Consider the following 14930-nt stretch of genomic DNA (forward strand, 5'->3'; position numbering starts at 1 on the left):
CTGTGGTGCAGGAAGAGAAAAGAAGAGAGATTCCAGAAGGAATGTTTCTGCTCCCTGGGAGGATGGTCACACAGCATATAAGAAAAACCCAGGGTCTGTCAGAATACTGGGCAGGCCGACAGGCCAGCATGCTGTGAACAGGATGACAGCTCTTGACCCTGAAGTAAAGAATTAATTGAGCATTCTCAAGAGGGCAGGTGTGGCCTTGAGCACTAGCAGTAAGACCATTGTGTTACAAAGGACACTGCAAGTGTCTTATGACAAAGGGCACAGGGGAAGAGCTACTCAGAGCTTTAGAGGTTATCACAGGAGAAAAACAACTCCCCCATACTCCCCCATTTCTCTAGAGAGAAACCAGAAATTTGTTCTTTCACTTCATTAAGAAAATATCACCTTGACTCAGCTGGGCGTGGCTCAGCGGTTGAGGGTCAACCTAGGATCCAGGCGATCGGGGTTCGATTCCTGGTCAGGGCACATGCCCGGGTTGCGGGCTCGATCCCCAGTTGGGGGTGTGCAGGAGGCAGCCGATCAATGACTCTCTCATCATTGATGTTTCTATCTCTCTCTCTCTCAACTTCTCCTTTCCTCTCTCTGAAATCAAGAAAGCTATATTTTAAAAAAGAAAAGAAAAAAAAAAGAAAATATCACCTTGTCTTTGTGTCTTACCTTCAAAAAGTGATGACTGGACAGAGACGGGGGGTGGGTAAGAGAGGGTGCTTCTGAGCCTCCCCTTTCCTTCCTCCCTGCCTGAGAAGAAAGGAGAGATGAGAAGGAGCCCAGAGTCCAGAGGGGGCCAGAGTAGAGGCTGCCCCTCAAGCCACACGTCAGGAGACACCTGAGCCCCAGACACTGTGGCTTGCCTTCCTTCACTGTACTCACGGTGGCTTTGACTGAATTCCATTTCCCAGGATTGCCTTTCCTGCCTGTTTCCGGCTAGGGTGGGCCATACAGACTTTTTGTGTGAGAGAGCAAAAGCGGAGTGGCAGCCGTATTGCTTCCTGTGCTCAGAAGCTGAGCTCTGGCATCAGACTCGCTGTCATCTGCTGGCCCACCTCGTTGGCTAGGCCTCAGCTGGCTCTGCTGAGCACCCTCTCCCCCTGGGTCTTCAGCTTATTCCGCTTCTGTGCCAGGTGTGTGTTTAGCTTCTTGATGAAGGGCCATAGTTTCGTCTTGCAAGAAGCCACATCGTCAAGGCTGGAAGCAATGAGAACCGACTGGGATTCCAGTTGGTCTTCTTGAGTTTCAGCGTGTCTTTAACCTCTACCACCCAACATCCATCTCTTCCTCCCAACTGCCTGCCTTGTGAACCTCAAGCTCACAATCAGACACAAAGACCCTGCAAACATCAGACACAAGGCTACATCTCATACACAAACATAAGATATCTATGGTATATAAACAACACATATACTATACGTGTATATGTGTATATACCCACATTTTTACATATATGCTTCCCTGGTTGAACCCTGACTGACTCAGTACTCTAGAGGAGAGTTCCAGATCCTCCCCAAGACATACAACTCAATGTTTTCAGGTCACATTAATTTTCCACCCAGATTGTTATCCACAAATCATTTTATAATCATTTTTCCTACCAGGAGAAATAAAAACACTAGAGCCCAGTCATTTCTAAGCAATTTCTCAAACACCCCAAAGCTGACAACTTGTATTAAACATTCTATGTTCCATTTCAAGTGGAGAAAATTAATTATTCCCATGCTATCCATGTTTTTGTAAAAATCTCTCCATATAATAAAATGCCACATATTAGATGTGCAATTTTGAGCAAGTAACTTCAAATCTCTGGACTCCATTTCTTCATGTTTAAAATGGAGCTATAATGAGATTGTTGTGATGATTAAGTAAAAAGACTTATACAGTATCAGGCACAGGATAATTATTCAATTGAAAAAAAGGAGAGAAAACAAGGTCATGATTTTTGCCTGAAGGAAAGAGAAACTTAATTATCTAGAAGAAAACTTGGAATCAAAAAATTGGGCACAGATAGTAAAGAAATAGCACTGAAATTTTTCCAGCTATCTAGGGTCTTGGCTAAATAAACTTTGAAGGGGCTTTTATCTTAAGAAGGAAAAATAGAGGAATGGTGACCGAAATTGGATGAAGACTTCAAGCTTGTTGAGTAAACTGTGCTTGAGAGATGGGGCACCTGCTTCCAGGCACCACAAGGTAAATGTAAGAACCTCAGAATACTGAAAGAGAAAGTAATATTTTATCCTTTAAAAAAATAATTTTAGAATTAATTTTATTTATAGTTTTAAATGGAAACAATTGCTTATGGTGCAAAGTTTAAGATGTATAAGATTATATATAATGAATAGCAATTTTTTCCCCCCATTTTTCCTTTCCTCCATCACACATTTCTGGTGTATCCTTTCAGAGATAGTCTACACATATGCAAATATGCACACACATAGACACACATGCACACATATTCATGAAGAAAATACAGGTCAAGCAGAATATTATATATGTCTATATATAATTATATTATGTGTACTTTATATATACAATCTTTCTTTTAATATAACTTGCTCTGAATAGTCTTCTGCTCTTTGCTTTTATACTTCACAATGTATCTTAAAACTTCTCCACTTTAGCACAAACATGCCTCCCTCATTTTTCTTAATGGCTGCACAGTGGTCAATTGTATAGATGTACGGAAATGACAATAATTTTTGACCTGTACAGTTATATTGTTGCCAGTCTTTACCATTAAAATAATGCTGCAATGAACATACTTGTGCACACATTATGAGTTGTAAATACAGTTTGTCTTTGGTCTTCGGACTTTGTTTATGGTGATTTTGCTGTTAAGACTTTTTCAAACAAGATGTATCTTTGCTCCTGAAAAATGCTGATTTATCAAAGCTTCATGAGTACTCAAAAGCTTGTTCATGAAAACTTGGACTAAAACTCCCAAAGAATATAAATTTAACAAAATGTTGCCTGGATCTGACTTAAGCATAAAATCATAAGTGGACAAAGTTTTCCAAAAATGTGTTTATCCTAAGAAAAGCTTGAATGATTCCATAGATAAGCATTGGAGTAATAGTAAGAAATGTCTAATTTGGGACACACACAAAAAAACACCTTATTAAGCATTGGTCTAATTAGATCTTTTTGTTTCAAATTTCAATGTTCTTAAGGTACCTGTACTAAGTATTGAATCAGAAAATAGTACTAATTTAGCAACAATAAAATTATTATTAGTGTTAAAAATTAACTAGGGAAGAGCCACAAGATATAAGGCACACTAACAACTCACAGGGGGGAAAAAGCAAAAAAAAAAAAAGTTCCTATCTGCAAACACCAACCTAGTCTCAAACATTTCGCAAAGCTACTCCCTCCCAGAGACACTCTTCGGACAGGCTGTCCAGAGAAACTTCTCCTGAGAAGCAAAGAAGAAACCACCTCCAGAAACCAGAGCATTCGGCCTCGGGTGGCCTTTGACTTCACAAAGGCATCTCAGTGAGTTTTGTCCCCTGAGATGAGAGGGAAACAGAGTAATTCTGTTCTCCAGTTGTCAAAGTCCAGTGCTGTCCCAGAGCCAAGCCGAGGGAGGTTACAGGAAGAGAGATACAGGCGATCGGACGACACAGGAAGGGCGAGGGCTCCACAGCCTCGAGCGGCCCACAGGCGATCCCAGCAGGCACTCGGGAAGAAAACATCTGTCCCCTCCACTGAGTCGCACTGTTGTCCCGGGAAGGCGGCCATCGCGTAGCAAGTGTTCTCTCTTCCTAGCCTCTCTCGGGAGGGAGCCACGTGTCTGTGACTTCAGCCATCTCGAACAATTGTTTCTTTTTGCGCCTGGTGTTGTCACAGATGCTCCTGGTCCCCTTGATGGCTCCGGCTCACGGATGGACCTTTGCCATCCTCCACGTTGACTTCCCTTTGGATTTCCTCCCTAGGTTCTGTCAACTCCAGCTCCTGAGACGGCCTTTTGGTTTGTGGTCTCCATTTCAGCAGCTGAAAGGTGAAAGGAAATAATGTGGTAAAAGGAGCTGCTCTTCACTCCCCTCAGCTAGGGTGAAACCCAAAATAGCCCCGTGTTCTCTTTATGGCTTCACTCTGGACCAGTGTGTCTAGAATACGGGCCAGCGAAAGGCAGCTCTTCTGTGGCCAAGGACAGAGGAAGCTTTCCAGAGTCAATATAGACGTCTCACGCCACCAGCTCTCCCTTTCAATATCTTAACCAGACGCGCTGCCCCTTTCCTTCTGTGCCCACCCATTCATCTGGAAAGCACTGTGGATTCCGCAAAAGAGTGAGCATCTGAGAAATATCGGGACTGGAGGAAGTGATAAATTAGGCAGATGCTGTTGATAAAATGGTCTCTAGAACCAGCTGTCTGTAGATATGCCAAAGCCCAGACTAACACAAATGCAGATGCCCTTCTTACAGATGAGGCAAAGAGACCAGGGGTGGTTTGTGTTTCTTCCAGGGTCATTCAGTTGCAAGTGGCAGAGCCAGGATCCTGAGCCAGGCCTTTTGACTGGAGGTCCTGTGCTGTTTCCATGATCCACATGTGAAATGATTCTGCAAATCCAAAGGCACTCGCAGCCATGAGCAACTCGCTCTCCATAGGGCGGGATTCTGTGAAAGGATTGCTGGACCCTTTCTTTAGCCAGGCTCAGCAAGGGAAACATCACAGACAGACAGACACACACACGCACGCGCACGTGCACACACACACAAAGGCATCTTATGTGCAGGTGCCTTCTCAATTTTCAAGTCAGAAAGCAAACCCTTAAGCCCTTGAACATCTAACAAGTTGCACGTAACCCTCCATAGCCAGGACTGGGATGTTTCCATAACATTGAACCATATAATATCAACCATTCATTTGTCTAAGACAGTGAAGACTGTTAACCAATCCTTCACAGATATCTCAGAGGCGTTTTCAGTTTTTAAGAATTACAGAGAGTTGGATAAACACTTCTTGCTGTTTGTCTTTTGACTCTGGTGACTCCCAGATGATGCTTGTTGAAAAACAAAAACAACAACAAATTTGGGAAAGGAAACAATATGGATTTTGCCTAGAAGGCTGGATTTAAAAGTTTGATTTGTCTCACAGGTTTGGCCTTGGAAGCGAGAGTTTTTCCTTCGTTCTACAGCTCAGTTTACTGCATCTCAATTGCGCTATTTTTTCTTGTGCTTGACTTAATCTTGTGTTGTTCATATAGTAACAGGTTTGTAGCTAGAAGCAATAGGCTGTACCATCTAGCCCAAATGTGTGGTGGGCTGTACCATCTAGGTTTGTGTAAGTGCACCATATGACATTTGTACAACAACGACATCATCCAATGAAGCATTTCTCAGAACATATTCCCACGGTTAAGTAGTACATTACTGCACATGCGCATGCACAACACAGGTAACCTAGTGCTTCCCTAATGGTCAGTCCTTCTACTTTCCCAGACGTTTCTGCAGAGTTATTCCTTTCTGTACTAGGGGACTACTGATCTCTCAGATCCTTAACAACATTGTAACCATCTTGAGATCTTCTATTTCTCCCCACCCAGACTAAATTCTACTCTCCTCTCCTCAAAGTCTGCATTCAAGGAACTGCGAGGATCCAGCTTTGATCAACCATTTGGGACACTGTCTTGAGATGACCCCAAGAGGTCTCCTTAGACCCGTCACAGCTCCATGAAAGTAAACAGGCCCATAAACTGCATATCCCTTCTCCACCTGTCTTCACTGAGGGGCATTGTTTCCTTTCAGGAGCACAGATGGACACACCAATTCCTTCTTCCAAAATGTAGATGCTGTAAGCTAAGCCCTGCTGGTACTGCAAATGTGAGCCACACCGCCATGCCCGAAATTGGTATCTCAGGAGGGGACAGGCTCAACGACCTCTGGTGGAGACTCTCAGATGCTCCACAAGAAGAGGAAGAGCTTGGGGGGGACAGCTGAGCTGGGAACAGGGGCGTCTCCCACCCTTACTGACCCCTGGGAGCCCTACATAAAGCAGACCTAGCCCTGGGAGCCCGTCGGGAGATGCGGCAAGCCCAGGAGAGGGGGGCCGAAGCTAACAGAAAGCAAATGTCTGCTTTGGCAATGTCCACGGCTGACGTCAGTTTATTTTCCTCTCCATTGTTAATGAAAAAAAAGCCGCAACAAGACAGCTCTGTGGAACATGCTAATGACAAAAATGTTCGGTTTGACTTTGATCGTTTGCACTTCTGTGATAAGCCACATGTGGCAGCAGCCTTAGCTTGTGACTGCAGCAAATTATCAATTTGCAGATCTTTTCCACAAAAGTTTATCTTCTGGGGAAGAAAAGACCGAAGGACTGAGACAAAAAAGGATTACTCCAGCAAAGCCACAAAAATATATTTGAATTTATGTATTATAATGAACTTGATTCCATTTGTAAGCATGATGCCCCCAGATTCCCTAGATTTCTGGTGTTACCCTTTAACATCCAAATGAAATGGCTAGAACCCTCATCCCAGGTGCTGTGGGAAGTCTCCCCCCAACCCCCGCCAGGGACTCCTGGGAGCCGGGGCAGATTCTCCTCCTGACCAGTGGGGGCTGCACCCTTCTCTTAGACCAACACATTCAACTCTACAGAGGTCACCCTCTCTCACTGCCTATTTCTATGCCATGTTAAACACTTGCAAATATTCTTTTCCCCCCAAAGAATCACTAACCCAGGGTGATTGTGCATCACATGGTTTGACTAAAAGTTGGGGAAATGGAAGAGGAGATTTACAACACAGCAGGGTAAAAGGCAACAGTTCAAAGTGTGTATTACACATCCCTGGGGTAGAGAATGTTTTCCTCTGGTCACTGTCACCAAGTTCTTGGTTTCTTTGCCCCCCAGGATCCTCCTCTCAACTCTAGCTCCCAGCCTCAAACCTCTTAAATAGTGTTTACTTTCTTACATAGAGTCAGATTTCTCTACTGTGTGTGTACACACACACACACACACACACACAATTCTCTGGGTCTAATTTTGCATTTCCAAATAACCCCTGGATTTAGTGTGCTCCACTAAACAAAGGACCACCTTACCCCAAGACTCCACTTTTTGACAGCAGAAAACCCTCACAGAAGCTTTTAAATTCTAGGATTCCCATTATCATAGTCGTATTCTCTTTTTTTGGTTGTTAAATATACATAACATAAAATTCACCATTTGGACCATTTTTAATTACACTCATCAGTGATATTAAATAGCCACACTCACACTGTTGCGCAACCATAACTAATATCCATCTCCAGAATGTTTTTGTTCCCAACTGGAGACTCCTTTAAACAATAACCCCCCCCCATTACCCACCCCCACCCCCATGCCCTGGTAACCAATATTCTGCTTTCTATCTCGTGAATTTGATTCTAAGTGGAATTATGCAGTATTATTTGTTTGGGTGTCTGGTTTTATTTGCTTAACATGTCTTCAAGTTTCTTCCATGTTGTAGCACCCATCAGAATCTCATTCCTGCTTAAGGTTGAATAATATTCCATCGTATGTTTGTTTATACCCTATTTTGTTTACCCATTTATCTGTCAACAGACATTCAGGTTGTTTCTACATTTTGGCTGTTGTGAATAATGCTATGAAATTTGGTATACAAATATCTGTTCAAATCCCTGCTTTAATTCTTTCAGGCATATATCCAAAAGTGGAATTATTGGATGATAATCATTCTTTTTAGTTTTTGAAGAGCCACCATACTGTTTTCCACAGCAGCTGCACCATTTTACATTCCCACCAGCAGCACACAAGGGTTCCAATTCCTCCACAGCCTCTTTAACACTTTTTTTTTTGCAATATCCATTTATATGTGTGTGAAGTGATATCTCATTGTGGTTTTGATTTGGATTTTCCTGATTATTAGTGATGTGAAGTATATTTTTCATAATCTATTGGCCATTTGTATATCCTGTTTGGAAAAATATCTGCTCAAGTCCTTTGCCTATTTTTAAATTGAGTTGTTTGGAAGTTTTTTGTCATTGATTTGTAGGAGTTTTTATATATTCTAGCTATTAACCCTTATTATATACATGATTTACAAGCAGTTTCTCCCATTCTGTATGTTGTCTCTTCACTCTCTTGATGATGTCATTTCATGTAGAAAATTTTTAATTTTGATGAAGTTCAATTTATCTATTTTTTCTTTTGTTATCTGTGCTCTTGGTGTCATATCCAACAATCATTGCCATGTCCAATATCATGAATATTTCCCCCTATGTTTTCTTCTAAGAGTTTTATAGTTTTAGCTCTTACATCCAGGTCTTTGTTTCATTTTGAGTTAATTTTTATATATGGTGTTAGGTAAGAATGTATCTTCATTCTTTTGCATGTGGGTAGCCAGTACCATTTGTTGAAAAGACCCATTGAATGATCTTGACACCCATTGAAAATCACTTGACATATATGTGAGGGTTTATTTCTGAGCTCTCTATTTTATTCCATTGGTCTGTAGCCGGTCTTTATGCCTTACCACACTGTTTTGATTACTGTAGCTTTGTAGTAAGTTTTGAAATCAGGAAGTGTGAGGCCTCCAACTTTGTTCCAATTTTTTAAGATTGTTTTTGGCTATTTGGGGGTCTCTTAGGATTCCATATGAATTTAAAGATGGGTTTTTCTATTTCTGAAAGAAGAAAAAAAAACACACAAAACATTATTGGGATTTTGATAAGGATTTCATTGACTCTGTAGATCTCTGTGGGTGATTATAACCTTTTATAAGTTAGAATGCTGTGGGCTACAAGTATAGAAGTCTCATCTCCAACTCCAGAGGCAGGAGAGGAGCCAGGTATGGAGCAGTCAGGCTTCCTTTACCCTAGAGTTCCCTTGACTCTTCCCTTGTGCCTATTTTTCCCAGGCTCACTTCTCTCACAGTCACAAGCCACTGGTCAAGAGCAATAGGACAACATACTTTCTCCTTTTGTCCAGCAAGTTGGAAAGAAAACATATTCTCCAACCACAGAAGAAAAATTCCTTCCTACAGTCTAATTGCACCAATTTAGGTTAGCTGCACACCAATTACCAATAATGGTAAATACAGACATTGATTGCTCAGTTCCTAAACCAACCACAGGCATGAAATGGGATTACTAAAGTTGGCTTAAAATAATTAGGTTATAGCATTGAAGGGAGGGATATGGTCAGCTTTCTGAACTGTGCAAGGAGAAGGGAGATGCCTAACCAAAATTAAAGTTCTATTAGAGGGGGGAAAATAGGATAGAGAGCAGGTAGGCAACCAGTAGCACCCTCTAGCTTTCTACGCTCAGAGAGCTCTAAGTGGGGCCGGAGTGTGTGAATAATAAATGATTTATTCCTCTTGGCTCGAGCAACTCCTGAAATATCATGGGAGCATACAGCTATGGAATCAAAGGAGATTTTATTTGGCCATAGCAGTAAATTATGTAAAAATATGAAGGAATCTCTACATGGAATACACAACCTCCAAACCACTGAGTCCAAAGCAAGTGGAACAATGTTCATGCCTCAAACTTGAGGAATAGTATTTTGTTTAATTCAGTATGGAGGGGCACAATGATAGTAGCAGTAATGAATTGTGTGAGCAGTAATGAATTTGTAGGTTTTCAAAACTACATTCTAATCTATGTACTCACTTGATTGTACTTAAATGTGCCACAAGTAAGGGAATCATTCTGCCCATTTGACCTCTTAAACATTTTGTTTTTGTTGGTTATGCAGCTACTACTTTATGGAGATACCAGCCTCCTCAAGTTCATTCTGATTTTCACAAGCTGGTTGAGACTGCTCTGAACCATTTTTGTAAATCTTCCTCGAATAAAATTAAGTAATCTTATGTGAGTACAGAAAATTTTCCCTTTTCATGAAATAGTTAGTTCTTCCAAATTTGGGGAAAAGTCATAAAATATTTTTAAATCAACTTTATTTTTTAAATTGGATTTAATCATATTTGACTCTAAATGTAGCCAAGCCAGCGTCTTGCTGTTAACAACAAAATCAGAGTAAGATACGTCAGAAGTATTCAACTGAACAGAAATTGGTTATGAGTGTGACGCCACTGAAAATAGTAATCTCAGAATCCTCCCATTAAGAGTCATGGTTCAAGAGCTATGTCTAACTTTCAATATGCCATTCAGCCCGTCAGAAGGAAATTCTCAGCATATTCATTTTTGCCTTATGCACTGCAGTAAATTTTTTTAGAATGTGTGCTATACCTGTTGAATGACATTTACATTAAAGCGAGTCAAAAATTTAAATTCAGAAAGTCAAAAATACCATGGATTTGTAATAGCCTAAGACAAATTAGCCTGCCTAGAGTTTGTGGAATGTGCTTTTTAAGTTAATTTCAACCTGAGTGCACTGTGAACAAATTAAACTTTCCAGAAAAGCAGGTAATTTTGACATCTCCAATTCACGAATCCTCCTGAAGATTCATTTCTTTAGCAGATGCAAAAAGAGAAACCACCGAGGAAAGGGCAGTAATAATCTCAGGGAGGACATTTCACAGCTTATGTTTCACTTCAATTATCTCTTTGCTTCCTGTGGAAGTTTGATTTATTACTGCTGTCAAGAAAACACCTCAGTTTCCAGTAAGAAGCTGAAAAAGGCTGAGCCACCCACATCTCCAATGTCCAAGGTCCCAGCCACATGGCATCTGAGAAAACAGGAGTGATCAGGTTCCGCTTTCCAATGTCAGTTGAGGAAAATCAAGCTTTCGATTTTTCCTATCCGTCTACTGGTCATATCCCTTTTGAACTTCATATTTTAAAGTAGTAACAACTTCATGAGTATTATAAACCAATGAGCCAAAGACTATTTGAAAAAATAAACTTATTTTAAAAAATATTTCACGTATAATAACAATTCCCTCAAATCCCTATGAAGCAGACTTAGTAAAACAATTAAAATCTCAAATAGCTCAAAGTCTCAAGAAATAAGCACCTTTTGGGGAGGGGGGGGAAGATAGATACATCATGAAGAAAATCTATATTTAAACTAATTGAATCTGAAAGCATTCTGGCTAAATAAAGCCTCAGATATTTATTCAGGAGACTTTGTATCTTTATAGAATTGGAGCCATCAAATTTCCAGAAAGTCTACAATTTTGCATTTTGTATGAAAGTTTTCAGTTTCGTACGTATTCTCGGGAATCCTGAGTGTCTGTCCCTTTGGGGGTGTTTGGGGGAGACCATAGTGGGAGACCAGTAAGTATAGGCCTTGGGGTTTTTACGGTGGTTCCGGAACCTGCTGTATGTCCTTGTGGACACGTCGCCTCCCGCACAGAAGCCTTTCCTCCTCCCGCCTTCCCACCAGCTTCAGGCGAGCGCCTCCAGTAGCAGAGGCTGAAGCAAGGATCTGAGGGCGAGCAGCTTGTTTGAGAGGCAACACCAGGCGATGCTGGAAGGAGGAGGTGGCACAGGGAGAGAAGGAAGCCTATACAGGCTATGAATGAGCGGTTACCACTGGGGGCAACTGGGGACCTCAGTGAGATGGGGTGGGACGCACCCCACAGTTTTCCCACCAGGGGGCAACTTTCAATTTGCATCCATCGTTGAGGGGGTGCTGCTTCCAGGAGTATGAATTCCTTAGCACTTTTCAGTCTGCCCCCCAGGCAAGCGAAGGAAATTCCTGTGAAATCCCCAGAGAAAAGAAATTCCCCAGAGAGAGAAACAGACACTTGCCCTGGGAAGCTATGGGTGTGCGTCAGAAATAGTGCCTAAGGAGAAGGTGAGGGCAGGTACCAATGATCTCTGCTACGCTGAACAACTCCGATTTGGTCCAGACATCCACTTCTCCCCAAACAACTAAAGCCTCAAGGCAATGAGTCACCTCCAGCCCCAAGGATGAGGTGGATACAAAATAGTCTTGTTTACTTTCACAGTGATTTCAGAAATGGACATGTAACGTAAGTCTGGCCAACAAGGTATGGTCAGAGGTCATTGGGACAGAGGATGATTCTGGGGGAAGTTTCTTTCTCCTAAAATAGATGGTTAAAAATACATTTTCTCCCTTTTTCCTGGAAAATCGCCATCTCTGGAGGTGAGTGGTGGAGCTGCTGCAGCAGTCTTGCTACCTGAGGATGAGGCCTGCGTTGAGAGATGTAAAGAACCTGTCTCCTGACATCACTGAGCACAGGAATCAACCAACCCTAAATCCTATCTTACTTCTGTACATACTATTGATAAGGTACTGAAGCCCTTATGTTTAGGCCAGTGTGTTTTTAGTTTGTTGTTACTTACAGCAAAAAACATCCTTAACAATATTATCTATAGATCAAATAGGTAATATGAATTATCCATATAGTTTTTATTATTTCTAGTCCTGTTGTGATTAAAATATATTCATTCATAACTGTTACTAAAATATTATAATATCTATCCCATTTATATCCTCAATCAAAGATAACAAAAATACCACGAAGGGTAGAGAGTTCATGAACATTTTTTATCTTTTTATCTCAAAGGGGTATTGTTATACTTGAAAGAATTTAGAAATGTGGCTGGACATAATGAGAAAGAAGCTATTTTATGATTATAAATACCAATCCATGGTTAATATTTATATAGACTTTTATCATTTTTAAAGCATTTTCATACCCATTGTGTCATTGCTTTCATAACAAAGTTGTAAATATGTTTAAGCTAGTATTTCTATTAATCCCAAGTTATGTATGAGGAAATTGAGTCTTACATCTATTAGGAAATCACTCTGTGTCTCAAACCCGGCTCCTCTGATTACAAATACCAGGCTGTTTTCTTAAGGGTGAAGCCTGATACTTAGAGAAACCTTAAGAATTCCATCCACAGCCCACACTGCTCAGAAAACTCACACACCACTCTTCAGTAACAAGGATGAGATCCTATTAAGAAATAAGAGACCCAAATAGAAGCATGCAGTACAAATAAATTTCTAAGTAATTCTGGTAAGCAATTATGATTGAAAGGGCTGCTTTGAGGAACAATGGAGTGTTCAACAGCCACCAACTTGCTTTCTGGAAATCACATGGAGGGGGTAAATTCCATGGCATTTTCAAATAAACAAGAACCTTAAACTTAAAGAGGGATACTTTTCCTTTATTTAGGCACACCCTGTGTTTACATTTCTGCATAATTCTGTAATACTTCTATTTATTTGGTTTTATTTTTTATTTTATAATTCAAAGAGTAATACATGCTTGGAACACACAACATGGAAAACAAAGAAAATAGTCTTTTGGGTTTATCTTAATGCTTCCAACAACATTAAAAAAGGCATGAATAAATGCAAGCATGAAGCATGTTCCTGGATAGGAAGACAATATTGTTACAAAGTCCATTCTTGTCAAATTAATATGTAAATTTAATGTGATTTCCATTAAAATTTCAGTAGGATTTGGTTTTATCAAAAAATTCTAAAGTTTATATCGGTCATAATTAAGTTGGGTTTTTAGTAACAGAAAATCCCAAATAACAGTGGATAAAAGCCTATTTCACTTAAGTAAACCTAGCCTAGAGGTTGGGTTTTTAGTCATAGAAAATCCCAAATAACAGTGGGTAAAAACCTATTTCGCTTACATAAACCTAGCCCAGAGGTAAGTGGTATAGGGTTGGAATAGTCCTTCTTGTATCTGGGAACTTGGCTCCTTTCCTCTTGCCGCTGTGCCATTCCCAGCACTTGGCCCTACCTCTGGTGGCTGCTCAAGTTCCAACAATGATGTCTGCAGGGGGAAAGGGAGGAGAAGGGGAAAGGGCATGCTCCTTTCCTTCGTGAACTCTTTCCAGAAGTTGAACACACCCCTTCTACTTAAAATCCATTGGCCAGATAGCAATCAGAGAGCCACACTAACTTCCAAGGAGATGTGGAGCTGTAGCCATCTTTTGTGGCAGCAAGTGCTCACCTAAAAACTGAGGGTTTATTAACATAAAAGAAGGTGAGAATGGGTTTTAAAGTATGGCCAGCAATGTCTATCACATCATTTGTCTTCCATACATTAAACAGCTGCAATTACTAAAATATACTCCTACCTACTCCAGAATATAAGAACAGATAAATAGATCAAAATATAAGTTCAAGAGTAAGAATTTAGTATATGATAAAAAGGGGCAGCTTAAATTATAATCTTAGGTTGGAGAAAGGCTTTTAAGTATGACATCAATGACAAACAATGAAGTACTGTTATGGTTAATGATATAAAATTTTTATTGCAAAATTTCTATACACAAAAATTATAAAATAAAATAAAACATAATTAAAATTTAGAGGAAAAATATAACACATGGGTTGGGGGGAAAAAGGTGACTACTTTTAATATTTAAATAGGTCTTAAAAATTGGTGACTTTTAGCTAAAATGGAGTAACAAGGATTAGATTTACTCTCCTATATAAAACAACCAAAACCTAGACAGATATATGAAACAACAGTTTTCAAGATATCATGTAACAAAGGACTGTGGTCCCTAGGAGGCAAGAAACAAAAAAATTTAGCCTTAAAATTGCCCCAGATTAGAGTCTGGGGCAGGGGTAGGGGACCAAGTGGAGCACAGAAGAGTCCCTGGGTTAAGGAGACAGAGATGAAAGAGCAGGGAAACCAAGGAAGCTGGAGTTCACAGGGCAGAGGACCTGAGAAAAGAGAGATACACAGAAGTCCAGAGATGTATTCAGCAGAGCACTGATTAGTATATGTGTCTGAAACTACCTGAGGTTGGAGAAAGAACCACCCAGAAGATTTGAGATAACAGTTCACAGTGGCCATCGTGCCCTTTCTTGCCAGCTAGATTGAAAAACCTCACAATTCATGGAGCACTGAGTAGGGCTCTCTAAAAGGTCTGGCCTCAGTGGTAAGATATAATGAGCCACAGAATACATGACGCTCTGGTCCCTCCTGACAAATCTTAAAAGCAAGACCAAGATCTTAACTGTTTCCATTTAACTGAATCTCAAAACAGAGCTCAAGAATGTTCATAAGAATATAAA

The sequence above is a fragment of the Miniopterus natalensis genome, chromosome 1, assembly GCF_054644295.1.
Source record: "Miniopterus natalensis isolate mMinNat1 chromosome 1, mMinNat1.hap1, whole genome shotgun sequence".
In the NCBI taxonomy this organism is placed as follows: domain Eukaryota; kingdom Metazoa; phylum Chordata; class Mammalia; order Chiroptera; family Miniopteridae; genus Miniopterus; species Miniopterus natalensis.